Source organism: Cupressus sempervirens, chromosome 4 (assembly GCF_028749045.1).
Source record: "Cupressus sempervirens isolate cs-2001-9-10 chromosome 4, ASM2874904v1, whole genome shotgun sequence".
Classification (NCBI taxonomy): Eukaryota; Viridiplantae; Streptophyta; class Pinopsida; order Cupressales; family Cupressaceae; genus Cupressus; species Cupressus sempervirens.
The window spans coordinates 266,475,558-266,495,820 of record NC_143121.1 but is presented as its reverse complement, the minus strand read 5'-3'; the positions used below and the strand labels follow the sequence as shown (position 1 = coordinate 266,495,820).

Genomic DNA, 20,263 nt, shown 5'->3' with positions numbered 1-20,263 from the left:
TTTTATGCCCATATGTTGGGCCTCCCGTAGCATTGTGAGCCTCCTTATTTTTCTTTACGTTTTTATGATGGACTGCCATTTTGTAATGTTGGAAGTCATTTACCTTACAATTTCCACTCTTATGTCTAGGTTCCATGTGGCACTTGCATCCTATAGGGTTTGGTCAAAAGTTACCTCAGTCTTTGTGCCTAGCTTACCAATCATGAGCTCCATGTGCATGAGCACTACCTTTTCAAATGGCTTTGTCTTTGAGACACAATACAACTTGTGTGTTGTTGTATTTATACAACATAATATCCCCAATATTGTTCAATGTGGGATAAGCATTTTATTAGTCTTTGCTCTATTCTGTGCCTTTGACATGCCACTTCTCCTTCCTATGCCTCCATCCATAGGTTTTTTTGCTATTTATGCAATTTGGTGACTTCTCTATGTATAGGCTAAAACATATCTTTTGACCAAATGCTTTCTTCCTTCTACATGAGTTTTCTCTCTTGGAAACTTCCCATCTACTATGCATGATTCCAATATGGAGCTCCCCTATGGCTTCTTTTGTTAATATTGCTATTTCAAAACTCAATGGTGTCTTCCTTTCTGCAGATTTCCTTTTTCTTACATGGCAGTTTCTCCTTAAAAATAGTAGGTGTGTTCTATTGATTGCTTCCTTATTTAGTATAATCTCTTCCACTATATATTGTAGCTTCTTCAAACACTTGGTTTGCTTCCAAAAACTTTCCTACTACCTATTTATGTTTAAAAATGTGGAAAAAGAGGATGTCTACTCCTTCCTAGGATATTCAATATAGTACACACAAACAACTTAGAATACAACTATATCAAGCATCATCCCTAGAGTCTAAACTATGTTTGAAAACATCAAATTTGAGACATATTCCTCCAAATGATTTTTTAGCATCTTGTCTCCCAACATTGGCAATAGCAAGCCTTTCAAGAGGTAATTGGTCCTCTTCTTGTACAGCTTTATTATACTTAACTATAAGATCTATCATTTCCTAAACTGTATGTTCATTTGTCTTTGTGTGACAGTCAAAGCATTGCAAGGCCAGACCATCAGCCCATTTCTTTTTATGTAAGTTGAGTAGCATCTTTTCTTCTATCTCATTTTTTCAATAGTTAATAGCAATAGGATAGTAATATCGATTCAAACCATGGATCAATGCTTGAATTGATGGTTTATTCAGATGCCCATGATTTGAAGTTGTTTTTCGAAGGTCCTTCCCAAGCATCATAGTTTGTGAATGGATTAAGAAAAATGCATAAATCACAACCTTTCTCTTTACACTCTGAATAGGATCAACCACCACAATAACAACTCATCAGAGAAAATTCTTATAGCTAATGATCTACACTAGAACACAAACAAATCCAATGGCTTTTTTAGACTTTCCCCAAATTCATGTGGTTTCTTTTTCAGAGGTGTGTCATCATCTTCTAGGGAAGCTTCCTGAATTTTCTTTTAAATTTTTTCTACCTCTATAGTCATTCCAATGTTAACAAAAATAAAAGTACAATAGCCATTAAAAATAGTGGTTCTTGCAAAAAACCAATCATTTTTGGTGTGCATCTCACAATCATACATAAGTACCTCTTTTGTGCTTTTAGTCACAGGGTGGCTTTCTCTAGTGAGGGAGCTCTTTTCCATTATCAAGGTTGATGTATTCAGGGGTGTGATTCTCATATCTATAATAATATCTTCTGATCATAATGCTCTTCCTTGTTATTTGTAAACCCCAGATGCTCCATAGAATAATCTTTGTTAAAATACTATTAACCCTCACCTTTCTAATCAGTCAGATGCAATTAGTCAGACCCCCAAAAGTGGGTCTAACTAAAAAAAAATTCACTTCCAAACAACTAATCTATCAAGTTGGCCTACTAATAATCTAACACTAACTAAAATAAATTTGCATCATTAATTCAACTTTCAAAACTCATTCTCACCTCTTTATGCAAACTGTTAATTTCATGTCAGGATGTCCTTTGACTGGCCTTAAAAATTGACCAGAACACCTAATTGAGCTCTAAAAACTAGCACACTAATTCTTTATTCCATATACTGCTACCCTATCAAATCTTATCCCATGATGAATTCTCAATCAAAATGTATTGACCATTGAAGCTACTCACTTAAAATCATCTGTACATAAACATGTCAGAAAACAATAAATTGTATTCGGATTTGGCTTTGAAAACTAGGTAAATTGACACATGGGGGCACAAAAATTGGGGCATTGGTTCACTATCATAAGGAGAGTATAAATATATGATTTAGGCTCATGAAAAATAACAAGGCCCGCATATGGAAAGTGGTCAAAGTGGGCTACTCAAATTTTTCAAATTGAAACAATTTCAGAAAAGCATTTTTTCCAAATGGAATGAACCTGGGAAAGTGTACAGATGGATTCATCAGGATTTGAAAATTAGCACACTCAAATTATTTTGAGGGGAGAAAATAGTGGTAAAATCCATTTGATCTCACCTATTATGGATCTAAAAATATTACATCATGAACAAGGGTTCTAGCAAATCTATATTTCTTGACACCAGTAAAAAGTTAGAAATTGCTTTTAGAATCACATTTGAAAATTGATCAAACGGATTCATCATAAGCTCAAACTTGAAACAAAGAAATTCTTCAACATCTAAAATATAATTTAAAATAAATTTTAGCATTTTGATCAACTAGGTCAAAGTTATAATAGGTCAAATAGGGCCTTTTAGAATTCTGAACATTTTGCATCAGCATGACAATAATAAATGACCAACTTTGAGGAATTCACAACCTAGTCAAATGAACTTGAAATGACTCAAAATCTGAAACATAGGCTCCCATGTATGGGTACTAAACACTCCCATAATTTTATGTCATGAAACATCATTTTGTACAAGATATTAACATGCAAACATGCCCTCCTGTCATTGTTTGACACATGAAAATGCAGATTTAACAATTAGTAAAAAAGAGACTTCACAAAATAACTTAGAATGTTAATTTAACTTCATGAAATGAGTGGATATTCTGAATGGAAGGTATTAGAAATATTAAACACCTTAAAAGATTCAAATAGGTATCCATGTACATGTGCATGATAAGCATTCATAGGGGCTTAAAGTGAATCAAATATTGGGATAGACACTCAAAATGGGAATGCAATTTTTAGTACCATTAGTGGTCCTATTTGGGGATGCATGCCCCTTGTAGGCATGGAAAGGATTAAAATCTCTAGAAGAATTAGACCACACACCTAAATTCACTCGAACAACTTTATTGAAAGCAAGGAACAATTATTCCTAGTATGTAGAAATGATGGCCCAGGCCACTAGAAAGTTTCAAAACTCCTTACCACTATCATACACTTGATTCTTATTGAAATTTTCTTGAGGTAAACTGAAATTATCTTTCTCCTTTGTTTCACCCAATACATTAGCATTTTCAATTACTTCATTAGGTAAATCAAAACTATTATAATCAGTCTATAGTGCATATAAAAACCAGACACACTTTCTTCATCTTGTTCACTATGAAAACATGAATTAGTGTGATCATAACTACTAATATTAAATTGAAACTAATCATCACTAAATGATTCATGAACATCATCAATCAAGAATACAAAGGCCTTATATTCAACTTCATAAAATGAGTTATATATATCACTCATACCTTAACCTTGCATCTCCTCAAATGTTGCCAGTTGGATTTTAGATGAGTAATTAGATTTATATTCACACATAACATCATCATCAAAATCTGAAATCACTCCATAACCTCCCACTGTATCTTCACAATTGAAATGATGATTAGTTTTTACCTCATATGAATCATCACAAAACTTACTATGAAGTGTCAGCTTCTCTTCAAAGACAACTCCATCAAAGTCCTCATCTTCAAGCTCATAAAATGCAACATCATCAAAAACTTCCATATCACAAATAGAAGAACAATATTTTGATTTGTTATAATAGTACGACAATGTATCACTATTTGCATCTCACCCAACTAGATCTGAAACTTCCATGTCTACTTCAAACAATGGATTGATAACTCAATGTAATGATCCTCTTTGAACATCCTGGCAAAAGATAGGTTGATCATTATCAAAATCTTCATCGTATAAAGCATTAGTATACACTTTAAAACCATTACCCATTTTGTCTTCATGGAGACTATCAATATGTGGAGAAAAATAAAAAACATCATCTGAAGACACACCATTGACTCCATCAACAAAGCATGTAGCATATAAATCAAAGTTACTTCCATTTCTTCATGTGGGTGATTCAAATGTCTTGCAAACTTATCACTACTTATCTTACTAGTCGGTGGTCATACATTATCCTTGGAATCATTTGTATACTGCTAGTTACTACTGCATGCATCTTCAAGACACTCATCTACACAATTAGGTAATTCATCCTTATAGATAATCTCTTTTTCTTCATATTGTGTAGAAAACCTCTTTTCAACACTTTCAACCTCAAGTTGACTTACATAACTCTGAACTAGAAATTCCCTTTTAGATTTATGAAAAGAACTCATACCTTTTCTTTCATAAGAGTATTCACTTTTGTAGTTGCTTTCTTCTTCCCAATTTGCATTAGATTCATCTAAAGATGCACATGTACTACCACTATCATCTTCCTAATAGGAGCAACAAATCTAATTCTTTTCTTCACATGATGCTTCTTGATTATAAACCAAATCAACAACTTTATTGTCATCAATTAAGACATGACTTTTAGCTTCTTCATTCTCATATTGAGATGAATATATTTCAGCTTTAGATTTTATAATATTATCAACATGATGCAATCTATGAATAAGAGAAATTATTTCTTGCATATCTAACTGATCAAGTGAATCCACCTTATCATCCACTATTGAAACATTACAAAGATGTGCACACTATTCTTCTGACTGTGATTGAGATAAATGTGATTCACACTCTTCATCTTGTGTTATTTCTCCATGGCATTTCAGATCAGAGATATCAAATTCATGACCAAAGGCATAACTTTCAGCCTCCTTGCTTGCACAAGACTAAGATTTAGGTGAAACAACTTCATGTCTAGAAACATTAGCAACATCATCATGTACACAATCAACACTATAAGAATTTGCTACTATAGCTAATCCTTGATTTACAGTATCATCACATTTCTCATTGCTATCAAAGTTTGAAATACATCTTACTATTGTAACATCATGAACATTTGTGTCTTCATTTGTAATAGACTCGTTCTTCTCTATACACACATCTTGATTTGAAATTTCAGTTTGATTATACCTTATAGTAAGGGTGTTGGTATTCTGATTTGAAATTGAAATATCAACACCACACTCATCCTTTCTTTCAAACACATTATACTAGAACACATTTCTAGCAAAATGACTTCTAGTCAATCCATATTTCATATTTTTTTCAATCTCTATAGCAATCATAAAAGCCTGATGTAATATCCTAGGTTCTTTATCCCTTAGTAGATAGTTCATTTTCTTGTCAAATGCATCAAAGTAAATAGCTAAACACATTTGATCATCGGGTCTATAACTCTCAAGGATCTCATTCAAAACTTTTGCAAATTTGATATTAAATTGAGGCACATGTTCATCATACTTAACATGAATCTTCAAAAAATTATCATAAGAATCAGATATGCTTACTCTCTCTCCAAAGTGGTCCATGAAGGTGAAATGCAACTCACCTCAAGATAAAATAGAACATGCTGGTAGAAAAGAAAACCAGTCTCTAGCATCACCTTCCAAAGTCTAAATAAACAACTTCATATGTACATCTTCATGAGCAATTTCAAAGTCACCAATAAAATCACTGAATAAATGAACATGATGACTAGCTAAAACAAAATGGCTCCTATTAAACTTAGGCAATTTATTTCTAACATCATTTGGAATGACATTTGGGAAACCATGAATTCCATTGAAATTTAATGGCATATAGCACTTGGTAGAAATAGATTTAGGAATTTCACCGATAGGTTGCATAATAGATGAAACGAAACTTGGCATTCTTCAAAGATTTGAAACTCATTCACCCATAATAAATCTTAGATTCAAATTTGTAGTGGATCTATAAAACGTTCTACCAAATAACCTGCTTCAAATGCACTTCAAAAACTTAAATACAACAAGCTAAAACTCAATCCAATAAAGTGTATGAAACTTTTCAAACTATTCTCCTCCTCTTAGTGATGAAAATCTCTTGATGGCGAATACACATGGATACCACTTTCTTTCATGGCAAGAATAACATCATGAAAAATAAAATACCTCAATTTTTGATGTTGAAACCACTGATACGTTGGTTTGGCATTGGTGTTGATCTCAATTCCTCACACTGCTGATCGAATCCTTATAGAGCCACCATCTCCTTGAGGAGAACTAAATGAAATCATTGCTATAATTCATTTTTAGCATTCAAAAAAACTTATGACAACATATCAAACAACACTTTGAAACTCATCAGTCAAGAACCTATACATCTCTCTTTTGCTTAAGACTTAACTTTCAAGTCTGCCTAATTCAGCTGAAAAATCTTGAAAACATTTATACAGGACCAATCTACACTAGTATGGAGATCTTTTAGAGAGTTGCCACTCAAATTTGTGAGAAAGATTTAAAACATGATTCATAACATGACAAATCTGAACTAGATTTTCAACTTGTAGAACTTGTAGAACTTGCAAAACTTTAAACACTTAGAAGGGAGAAACCATCTTTAAATAGTTCTAACTTTGAATTTATAGTAGTACATAGAAAACCACAACTAGTTTAATTGACTAGAAAAAAAAACTTAGTAACAACACAATCTGCATTCAATCCATCAAAGCTACTATTGTCCACTAGGGTGCATGAAATTTTGAATAAGAAAACTTGAAAAACACATTAGAGAACTTACTCTTGCAAAATTTTCATGAACTTATCCTACTGTATTGAATCTCCTTTTTAAATTGTCAAGGTTTGTTTATCATTCAGATTCAATATTGTTCCCATCAAAGTCACCATTTTGTTGGTGTTTTGAAATGTTATGGGTTTCAAATTACCCCGATGAGAACAAGACACATCTAGAGGTAGATAACTCCCATCTTTAACACGTCTTTTTAGAAACTGAGCCAACTATAAGGGTAGACCCTTCTTCTACTTCAAGATCTACAAAACCTAGGTGAATGGACCTCAAATTCAATTAATATGGTATCAGTGCAAAAACATATTCTTGAATCTAACGAAGTATATTTAACCTTTATTTCTCCTCATCCTTATGCAATAACATAGAAGTGTAGTAGCAAATTACAACTCTATGAAATGCACAAGCTAAGTGAGTGCATCCTTTTTAGCTCTTCATTATGAAAGAGGAAAAAAAATTGATTAATAATGCCGAGTTCAAGAAAGCCCCAAATATGTAGCTATAAGAACTAATTAATCCTATAACAGATTAGTGCCTAATCCATTAAGCAATTCTATGAATCAAATACATACATATGGGTACTTGAGACATATTTGTATCTTTAGATATTTGATCTATCCATTAACCTTGTCGATAGACATCTATGTTCAATCTAAATCTCATTCTTACTTGATATCCTCCTCAATAAACTTGCAACCTTGTTGATTTTCCTGAAGCATTTACATAACCCCTTGAATTATAAGCAACACTGAAATAACATGCATCCTTAAGGGACTACAACTATGACCTAGGCTCTTTATTCAAAGATCATAAAACATTGAAAATTACTGATAAAGGAGACAAGATTTAAAATGAAACTCAACACCTATTGTTCTTTGTATTGATTTCCATGAAATAATACATTCGTATGCATGAAATCAAAACATAGAAACACCTAATAGATTTGAACTTATTGTATTATCTTTCCTAAATATATTCATACAAGAGAAATTGTTGAAGAAAATGTTGTGTTCAGTGATGGGAATACATTAAAACTAGAACCAAAAATGGTATCATATTAGTGAGTAGTTTTCCTCCAAAAACTAGAACCAACCCCTACAATAGAGAAGAAGAAAGAATAGTATAGAGGGGAGTGAATTCTTTGATCTGTTGTGAAGATGACATGTGTCCACTTGGAAAATATCTCTTAGCAGTGCTAAAACATCTCTCCAATCTCTCCCCTCAACTACAAAATTAAATCCTCATCATTTTTTCTTTCCCATAGCAAGAAATATCTGAGATATTTGATTGAAAGAACATAATTGATTTTGATGCCAAACTTGAAACCAAGGCAAAGGTAAAACTTATTTAAAAATGAACTCTAGAAGCATGAATAATTTTTCAAAATCATTTTAGGCTTCAACAAACATCAATGTTTGCGGTCAAACTGATTTTGATGTTGCATGATGAAAATTGCTCATTCTGCTAAGAATGGCCTAGAAAACACAAAATTGCTTACATAGCATACCAATGAAGACATAATCAAAAGTTGACCCCAAATCTCAAAATTTTATCTCCTTCTGGTTCCAATGGCATATTGAATTGCCTATTTTGGATAAAAAATGCCCCTCTGGCAGCCATTTGAAATTTTGACTCTTGGACTGAATTAGAGCATTAAAATTAAAAATTTTAAAAGTTTATATACTTAAAACTGTATAGAACATTTAAATCTATTCAATTTTTTAATTCAATAAAACTCTAATTTAATATTCATTTTTATTTTATCCTTGTTCCATTTATCCTCCAATCCACATGTTGATTCTCCATTGATCAATAATCTTGATGGGTGCCACCTCACACTAAGCACATTAATATATTTAATATATTAATCCTTTATATTATATATTAATCCTAATGCATTTTTGGCTTCCCCTAACATCATAGAGCCTTTTAAGTTGCTTTACACTCTTACACATGTGTAAGCCTAGAGCCCTTTAAAATTTGTTTTACACCTATATGTTAGGCCTCTTATAGCATCATGAGCCTCCTTTTTATTCTTTACATCTTACAATGGACTACCATTTTGTAGTGTTAGAGTTCATTTACCTTTCCATTTCTACTCTTATGCTAGACTAGCACATTGCACTTTCATCCTATGGGGCTTGGTCAAAATTTGCCTCAGTCTTCATGCCCAATTGGCCAACCATGGGCCCCATGCGCATGAGTGCTACCTTTTCAAAAGGCTATGTCTTTGAGACACAATACAACTTGTGTGTTTTTTTATTTAAACAACATAATATCCCCAATCTTTGTCAATGTTAGATAAGTGCTTTATTAGTTTTTCCACTATTTTGTGCCTTTGACATGCCGCTTCTCCTTCCTATGCCTTCATCCATCAGTTGCTCTATTATTTATGCAATTTGGTGGCTTCTCTACATATAGGCTAAATTAGATGTTTTGACCATGTGCTTTCTTCCTTCTACATAGGTTTTCTCTCTTGGTTCCTTTCTACTGTTCATGGTTCCAATATGGAGCTCCCCTATGGCTTGTGACTTACTGATGGATGCTTCTTTTGTTAATATTTATATTTCTAAACTCAATGGTTTCTTCCTTTCTAGAAATTTCCTTTTTCTTATATGGAAATTTCTCCTTTAAAATAGTAGGTGTGTTCTGTCAATCTCTTCCCTGTTTAATATGATATCTTCCACTCTATACTACAGCTTCTTCAAACACTTTGCATGCTTCAAAAAACTTTCTTGCTACTTTTTTATGTTGATAAATGTGGAAAGGGATGATGTCTACTCCTTTCTAGGATCTTCAATATAGTATGCACAAACAACTTAGAATTCAATTGTATCAAGCATGATCCCTAGGGTGTAAAGTATGTTTGAACACATTAGATTTGGGACATGTTCCTCCAAATTCTTTCTTAGAATCTTGTCTCCCAACATTGGAAATAGTAAGCCTTTCAAGAGGTAATTGGTCCTCTTCTTGTACAACTTTATTATACTTCACTACAAAATCCAACATTTCCTGAACTGTATGTTTGTTTCTCTTAGCATGACAGTCAAAGCATTGCAGGGCTAGACCATCAACTCATTTCTTTTTGTGTAAGTTGAGAAGCATCTTATATTCTAGCTTATTTTTTTGATAGTTAGTAGCAATAGAATAGTAATGTTTATTTAGACCATGGATTAATGCTTGAATTGATGATTTATTTAGATGCCCAAGATCTAAAGTTGTTTGTCGAGGCTCCTACCCAAGCATCATAGTTTGTGAAAATGCATAAATCACAACCTTTCCATGTACACTTTGAATAAGATCAACCACCACAACAACAACTTGATAGAGAAAATTATTATAGCTAGTGATCCACACTAGAACACAAACAAATCCAATAGCTTTTGTCAAACTTTCCCCAAATTCATGTAGTTTCTTTTTCAAAGGTGTGCCATCATCTTCTAGGGAAGCTTCTTGAATTTGCACTTAAATTTTTTCTACCTCTATAGACATTCCAATGTTAACAACAATGCAAGTACCATATGCACTAACAATAGTGGTTCTTTCAAAAACCATGCATTTTTGGCGTACAAATCACAATCATCTATAAGTCCCTCTTTTGTTCTTTTATTCACAGCGTGGCTTTCTCTAGTGAGGAAGCTCTGTTGCATCCTCAAGGTTGATGTCTTTAGGGGTGTGATTCTCATATCTACAATAATATCTTCTGATCATAATGCTCTTCCTTGTTATTTATAAACCCAAAATGCTCCACAAAATGATCTTTGTTAAAATACTATTAACCCCCACCTTTCTAATTAGTTGGACACAATTAGTCAAACCCACAAAAGTGGGTCTAACTAAAAAAAATTGCTTCCAAATAGCTAATCTGTCAAGTTGGCCTACTAATCATCTAACATCGACTAAAATAAATCTCCACCATTGATTCAACTTTCAAAACTTGTTTTCACCTCTTTATGCAAACTGCCAATTTCATGCTAGGAGGTCCTTTAACTAGCCTTAAAAATTGACCAAAACACCTGATCGAGCTCTAAAAACTAGCACACTGATTCTTTGTTCTACATACTCCTACCCTATTGAATATCATCCCATGAAAAATTATTAGTTAAAAAAATTGACTATCGAAGCTACTTACATAAAATTGCCTACACATAAACATGTCAGAAAATAATAAATTGTGTTCAGATTTGGCTTTGAAATTTGGTTAAACAAACACTTGGGGGCACGAAAACTAGGGCATTGGTTCACTATCACGAGGAGAGTATAAATCTATGATTTAGGCTCATGACAAATAATAGGGCCTGCATATGATGAGTGGTCAAAGTGGGCTACTCAAATTTTGCAAATTGAAACAATGGTAGAAAAAAATTTTTTGCAAATGGAATAGACCTGGTAAAGTCTACAGATGAATCATCAAGATTTGATAATTGGCACACTCAAAGTATATTTAGTGGAGAACATAGTGGTACAATCCATTTGATCTCATCTATCATAGATCTCAATATATGACATCATGAATAGGGGTTCTGACAAATTTGCATTTCTTGACACCAGTAAAAGGTTAGAAATTGTGTTTGGAATCATGTTTGAAAATTGATCAAATGGATTTTTCATAAGCTCAAAATCAAAAGATAGAAAGTCTCTAACCTCTACAATGTAAAGTAAAAGGAATTTTAGCATTTTGGTTAACTAGGTCAAAGTTATAATAGGCCAAACAGGGCTTTCTAGAATTCTGAACATTTTGCATCATCATGACAACAATAAATGACCAACTTTGAGGGATTCAAAACCTATTCAAACATATTCAAAATGACTTGAAATATGAAACAGTGGCTCTCAGTTATGGATACTAAACACTCCCAAAGTAGCAAGTCATGAAACGTCACTGGGTGCGATATAATCACATCCAAACATGGCCTCTTGTCACTATTTGAAACTTAGGTGAAAATGCAGATTTGACAATTACTCAAAATAAGACTTCACAAAATAACTCAAAATGTCAATTTAACTTCATGAAATGAGTGGAAATGTTGAACTGAAGGTGTTAGAAATAGTGATTTTTTTAGTGGTGAATCTTCACCAAATGGCTATTCTATATCTTTGGAAATCACAATTTGGCAAATAAAACCTACATACGGGGTCAAATAGGTTGCCAAGATATTAAATAATTTGCGTCCAAATCCCAGGCTAATTGGCGATTAGTTTACTCGTAATTGGTCACAAATCCTAGTTCAATCGCCAATGTAATATACATTTAGGACATATTTATTTTAAACTATTTAACAACCTTCACATTATTTCTTCTTATTGGATTATTTCTTCTTATTGGATAATGAAATTTTGCCCTTAAAATAAAGTAATATATTTCTTGGGGCTGAGCATCGCCTACCAAATTACCAACACATGTCTCCAACTACCCTAGTGTAGCAACTATTTTATATTTTTTACTTTGGGACACGTGTCTTGATTTCAAGAAGATTTAGAGTTTATGTTATAACATTTAAAATTAAGCCCGAAATAGAGTTTAGACCATTGATCTATCTTACATCAATGGTCTATGTCAATTCCTTTTACGATAACAATGATAACATGCAAAATGACGTTGTCACATTGACCAAGTTGGAAATAAGAAATGACACTTTATTAATTTAATCTAAATGGAATGATAGACTAGAAGTACATTGGCCATTGTACACTTGTCATATGGGTCATGGCCCACCCGTGACTTTGTAAAATCACTATAAAATTAAATAATCTCTTTGTAGAAAATAACAAATTATCTAACTATATTAATATTTTGTGTTATATAAAACAATTAATTCACCTCTTACATTACAAAAATATTTATGACCAAAAAAAATTGCCTACATTTATTTGCATGCAAAAAATAATAATTTAATTCGCCACAATTATTATTAAATTTTGATATGGAAAGGAAATTTTTGCCAATAGAAAATAATTTTTTGCCTTTCCTTGAACAAAAAAATCTCACTTGATATGAAAAGTTTCCTTCATATTAAATGTTGAATTCACTTGCATTTTCCATATTTTTCTAGGGAGGGGTTTCCTAAAGTTATCCCTAGTTAGAAACATTAAACACCTTACAAACTTCAAATGGGAAGCTAGGTACATGTGCATGAAAAGCATTCATATGGGCTTAAAGTGATTCAAAATTTGGGATAGATACTCAAAATGGAAATGCAATTTTGAGTGCCATCAGATAATATTGTTCAATTGGGGGAGATAAAATTTTGAAGAGATAAATTTTTGGGGGAGAAATAGAAAATTCAAAAGGAAATAATACTTGCAAGGGAAGATGTGTGAAAGGGGGAGTTAGAATAGAGCAGATAGAGAAAGAATGACAAAGCAAAGTAGAAATAAAGAGTATCAAAATCAACATGAGACAAATCCATAATGAGAAGTTGTGGATACAAAAAAGGCACATCAACTTAGGGGGAGTTACAAATTTTGAGGTATCTTCACAAAATTTTGAACAACTTTTCACATTTTGTATATATGCCAAACAGATGTATATTATACTCAAAAAGATTAGATTCATCATGTATAGTTAAGTGTTTTTGACGCTCATGTCAAAGGGGGAGATTGTAGGTCTCAAATTGGTTTTGACAATTGAGTGTCAACACACTTAAGAAATTTTCTTATTTGATGCCTAGTTAGAGTATGTGTTAAGCCAAAAATTCAACAAGTGTGAAGTAATTTAGATGTTGAGCACATAGACAATGCTCAGCAAGTTTCAACTACCAAGTAAACTATAGGTGTCAAGCAAGAAAAAATTTCTATATGTGTCAAGCATCAATAATTAGTAAGTGCCCTCACAAACTAAGATGTAAACCATTTTTTAGCTGACATATGATGAATCTCAAAAGATTAAAAGATAAGTTTGAATCTATTTGATTCCCTATGAAATCAACATGCAACCAATCAGAAAAATGGAAAGATTTGAATGGGAAAGATGGATGAATCTCAATCATTGATTCACACCTAACCCTAAGTCATGAAACCTTTTTAAGGAGGCCAAAACCCCATTATTCAATGAATGTAGAAGAGAGTATGGGAAAAGAGAATGCATGCAAGGAGAGAATACTAGCAAATTTTGAAGGAATTGAAAGAGGTGAAAAGTCTTAGAAGAAGGACAAAATCAAAGCATCAATTAACAAAATAGAGTATCAGCACTTCAAAAAAATCATATGAGATCATTGAGGATCATATCAAAATGGACTAAACAGTTATCTAAAATCAGCAATTAAAGATTGGTAACATTCCAAGTTAGTGTTTGTAAAATCCTTTAGATAGGTAAACCACCAATAGGGTGTTGGAGCATTTAACAAGGTAGGCCTTTCACAAGACAAACCATTGATGATGGTCAAACTTTGTAACCTTGATAAGTTACATATTGTTGCAGTGATAAGTTGTGGGCATCATCCCCACCCTAGTTTTACCTTTTCAATTTGGAGGGTTTCAGGGTGATCAACTATTGTGTTGTATATTTTCATGCATTCCTTTACTTTTATGTTAATTATAAATGTTTCATACATGTATTGATTTCAATTAAAAAATTTATAGCTTAAAGTTTGGTACTTTTGATTCACCCCCCGAAGTATTCTTCCCACTTGTAATTTCCAACACTTAAGGGATTCCAAAGGTCATTTCAAAGTAAAAATTGCATTAAATTTTGATAATAAATGTTTTTTAAATGTTCTTCACAAATTATTTTATTTCAATCGAATATAAAAAACATGATCAAAATGAATGATATTTAATAAACATAAACAATACACATGATCCAGGATAAATTGAACAATGCTATACTAAATTAATATGTATGTCCTTCTGAACATAAATGAAAATAATATATATTAAAATGCATGTATCCATAGATAAATTACACAAATCTATATCAAATTTCATGTATCCATAGATAAATGATGCAAGTATATGTCAAAATACATAGATCCATATACAACATGTGGCTTGTCATACCATTGAAATACATATAATATCAAAGTTTATATATACAATATGGCATATTCCATCTCAAAATTTCTCATGACTCACCCTATGACAACTCTAATATCCTATTGTGCTGGTGGATCATAAAACTATAGCCTCTTTGCTAAACTAGGTGGATCAAATGCCTCCTAAATAAACAAAGCAGGAAAACCCAAGATTTCACTACTAAATTTATATAACTCAATGTATATAACCTTCAATTAATCAAATGCATAATGATCCTTTTTCTAATGAAATTTTATATTTTTAAACTTTCACCATAAATACCTCTTGTTGACCTCCTACGACAGTCAAGAATCCTCTCATATGTCAAGATTTCTTGAACCTAGTTGGTTGTGGCTTGCATATGTTCAATTATGTTTGTCATATGGATCTACAAGGTAAAAGCACAAATTTGTCACCTTTTTGTAAAGGAGAAGGGTAATGCAAGTATAACTATTCACCTTCAATGACATAAAACTAGTATTATTATTTAGAATTTCAAAATGAAGTAAACTAATGAAATGTGTTGAAATGGATGAAGTTTAGGACTATAACTTTTAATAATTATTTGTAGTAAAAATTGATATATTTTCCTATTTTTCCTAGATAATTTTTAGCTACTAAAAAATGTTAAAAATTTGGGGTCTAGCTCCTACCACAAAACTATATGGAAATAAACACATTTCTCATTGATCTCAGACTATTCTATAGATAATATATATAGATAGAACAATCAAAAATAAAAAGTGGCTTTTGAACTATTATTTCTTTTTAATAATGATTCAAATTCCAACTTAGTAAGAATTGATAGGTTTCATCTCCCACAACATTTTTCAAAACAAATCTATTCTAACCAAAAGAAAATTTATACATTTTGGAAGAGGACTCTCCAATATATTTTCTTTCTCAAAATTGACATATTTTCGAGTGCTAAAATATGTGGTTGCAAAATTTTTTAATCTAAATATACTATATCTAATTAAAACACTCTAAACTCTTTATGAGAATATTCTTGACATTGAGCTCTATAACATGATTTTTCTATGTTATTAAAAAAACATCATAAAGAATGGTATGATTTATTAAAATGTCAATTTTTTGAAATAATTTTATTTCTCTAGCAATTGCATACAAACTAGTATAAAACATGCAATTTAATAGGCATTTTGAATTGAAAAATGCATGAGACCATATATAACTTACCTATAATTAATTTATCGAGATCATCTATTCCAAAAGAAATGAATTTTCCATAGAAATGCTCAAATTTTGTCATTCTAAATAGTTAGCCAGAAAGTTTACATAGCTTTGTACTTTTACCCTATAATTTAAAATATAACATTATAATTCATAGAATACTAAATTTATAACATATAATCAATCATTCAAACTAAAACTTATCTCTGTCAACTCCTCTTCTAGATATAATGTCTACATGAGAAAATATAAAATATTCTAATTTCTAGGTTCCTATGCACTAGGTGTTTCTTATTAGATATAAAAGCCTAATTATTAATATAATGGAAATATGTTTTGAATTTTTTTATGAAAATAAGGAAAATAACAAATAAATGGTACTTATACATATGATGGAGCTCTTGCTACGAATAGAAATGCTAGAGGGCCTATGATGTTGAATCTGTCTAGACTCACCATGAGTAGCCATGCCCTATACAATAAAGAAGGTAATTAAATTTTAGTAGCACAAACATTTTACAAGAATGCATCAATATTTAATCACTTTTAAAATACCTATCACCTTTCCCTTGTCAATGGATTGTGGTTCACCCCTCGCACTCTGCCCCCCACTGATAAGTGATACCTACAATAGAAAAGAAATACTAGAAACCATATATGGTCCAATATCGAATACAAAAATAATGAGAACACAATGAATGTACCATAGGTGTCTCAAGGCTAAATGAAATAGTTGATATTATGACATCATAAACATGTATGAGCTCCTCCAAAATCATCAACTAAACAAGAATGAAGATCACATAAATGTGTAAGTCAGTATGGGTTAAAATTAATTTATTATAAAGATTAACTTTAAAGCACATATGCCATAATAACAAAAAAATTATACACATACCAACATAGAGGGATCTCATGGCTCTGCATACACCCCCCACCCGCCTACCCCTCTCACATCAAGATGTATAGTTTTTGTAGGTTCATCTATTATATCATCCTCAAATAGAATCTCATTCTTAGAAAGATCACCTATGGGACCCAGATAAATATTTTTACATGTTATGCAAGTATGGGTCACACAAACATTTGATGAGCTAGCCAATGATGAACTCACAACAACATCATCAACATAGGGAGGCAACACTAACCTAGCCTAGGATATCAATAAGCTACTTGGTCTATGAATGGCTATAATAGTTTAAGAGCTAGCCTCTACAATGATATCTGGATGTTGCACAGGAGGAGGGAGGGAGACATCAGTATGGGAGACAAGAGTGCTAGCTTTCTTCTGCTGGGAAAAGAGTCTATCCTGAGGAGCACCTCCTCCTACACCCATGCTAAGCCTTATGTTCTAGTAGTTCACCTCAAGGCTTAACACAAATTCAACATAGAATTTCTAATTAAACATAATGGTAGCTCTAAATTTTTGTGTGGAGGTTTGTCATAAAGCATCAACCAATGATCACAAAAGTTCACACACATAGCCTCATTTATGCACCATTTAAGTGATGATTTTGGATTTTTGTGTTCTACTATTTCACCTATTTTTGGGTTCACAAAATGGTTAACTATATCATCTTTACTTATTTTTAGGGCTGCAACCTCATCATAGTCCAATACATCATCAAATATGGCATGCATTTTCTTATGGCAATGAAGAGCAACATTTTTTTCATTAGTAAGTGTGTGAATATTATCCACTATAATTTTTAATGTGGATAATATGGGAGGCAACATAGATATAGTGTTATATATTATTTGTAAGCCCCTTAGTTCGATCAAATTTTCTTGTATCAAATCTTCAATTGAGGGAGGGTTTTGAGGGGGTAGGGGATTGTTTGGTGGACAGTTTTGAGGGGGTACCTAATCATTTTGTGGATCATTTGGTGGAGCTTAACATGATTCCTATTAGGATTTATACTAAACATGAATTAGTGGATTGTTTGATGCAAAACCTAGCAAAACTATATGAAAATCCATCTGCTCAATTTCTGAATGACTCATATTCCTGCTAATAACTCCCACTACATGTCCAATATCTAGCCTTGTACATACCACAACATACATCAAGGTTCCTACAATTGAAGAAGATAGTACCTTGGATATCTTAGCCTCCTCTTCTTTTGTCTTTGGACCCATCTCCTTAGTCAATTTCAAATGACTAGGTAAAGGTGTACTAACAACTTTAGCATTCTCCATAGAGAAATGTTGCAATACCTTTGCAATATAATCATCCTAAGCCAATGTCAATTTTCTAATTTTTGTATCTCTTAAATTTTTCATACTAATTATTTTCTTTTCTACCCCCAAATCATTCATAGCAAATGAAAGTGGCAATGTTTCTTTTACCCCTTAATGTCATCCATGTTAGACCTAGCTACAAGCATATCATCAACATATAAACTTAAAATAATGTACGTATCATCATCTAACCTCTTAAAGTAAATATAGTGATTTAAATGAAACCTATTGTATCCCTGCTCATGTAGAAAACTATCAAATTTTAGATACCATTATTGAGATGCATGCCTCAAGCCATATAAACTTTTCTTCAATCTACATACTAGATGCTCCTTATGTTGGAGCTCAAATCCCTATGGCTATGCTATATATATCTCTTCATCCAAATCATCATGAAGAAAGGTTGTTTTAACATCAAAGTACTCTAAATTTAAATATTCAATAGCTTCAATACTTGGAACAGTATGAATAGAAGTCATTTTAACGATAGGAGAAAATATCTCATCAAAATTGATCCCCTTTTCTATGAAAATCCTTTTACAACTAACCCAATTTTAAATATTTTCTTACCTTCATCTTCTTTTTTCAACCAATAAAACTATTTATTCTATAAAGCCCTTTTATCTGAAGGAAAGTTACATAAATCCCATTTCTTCTTTCATTGTGGACTTTGACTAAATCTTTGTATCCACCTACAAAGCTTAATCATAACATTCAACTTCTCTAGCATCATTAATTAAAATAGAATACAAAGAAGGAGAAAATATTTCTAGAGGTTTATCTACATTTTTTGACTGCAAAACATTCACTAGGGTGTGTGGTATTTGTTGTTCTAGTTGTTGCAGATCATGTGGAGCTATTGAAACATTATCGTTTGAAGTATCATCCATCACTACATAATCATTTTCTTTCTTCTCATGTTGCTGAACTATATCTCTATAAAACACTTTCTTATTGAATATGACATCCCTACTTCTTATAATTTTACAATTTTTAAAATTCCAAAGCCTATGGCCAAATTTATCAATGCCATATCCAATAAATTCACATTTCTTTGACATAGCTTCCAACTTGGTTTTATTTTTTAGAATTTATGTGTTCAAATACTTCACAACCAAAGGTTTTGAGAAAAGAATAATGCATCTTCTTAACAATCCATATTTCCTCTAAATACCACAATCCATAGGAGTAGAGGGACCTCTATTAAGTATTTACAATAATATTGATAGCCTTTACCCATATGTTTAAGGGAAACTCAACATGAAACCTCATGCTCCTTGTATGCTCCATTATTGTCTTGTTCATACATTTAGCCGCTCCATTTTTCTTTGGAGTCCTTGGAATAGTTTTATTTCTATGAATTCCATTACTAGAGTAAAAATATTCAAATTGATAAATGTAATACTCAACCACCATTATCAGATCTAAGACATTTTAGCTTTTTATCAATCTTATTCTCAATCCAACATTTCCATTTCTTAAAAGTTTGAAATACATCAAATTTCTATCTAAGGAAATAAACTCATTTTTTTTAGTTGCATCATCAATATATATAAAATTATAATTAGAGCCACCAAAGGAAGATATCTGAGCTGGTCCCATACATCTATATGCACAAGTTCTAATTTCACATTTTTATTTTCCTTCCCACTTTTCACAAAACTCACTCTATTTTGTTTTTCATACACAACTTCCACATAAACCCATATTAACACATTTCAAACCTAGTAAAAATTTCTTTAATTAATTAATTTCATAGCTTTCTCACTCATGTGCCCAAGTCTGTGGTTCCATAGCACTATATTAGAATCTACAACATTGTTTTGTTCTCCTTGCTCAGTTGCACCAACTATTCTTGAACATCCATTTTT

The 20,263-nt window shown here is 31.9% G+C and overlaps 2 pseudogenes; both read right to left on the bottom strand.

The window, feature by feature from the left end:
* Positions 1-820: 820 nt before the first annotated feature.
* LOC149561029 (26S proteasome non-ATPase regulatory subunit 14 homolog pseudogene) lies at positions 821-1,663 on the bottom strand (annotated as a pseudogene).
* An 8,100-nt stretch (positions 1,664-9,763) lies between these two features.
* LOC149561028 (26S proteasome non-ATPase regulatory subunit 14 homolog) lies at positions 9,764-17,487 on the bottom strand (annotated as a pseudogene).
* Positions 17,488-20,263: the final 2,776 nt, after the last annotated feature.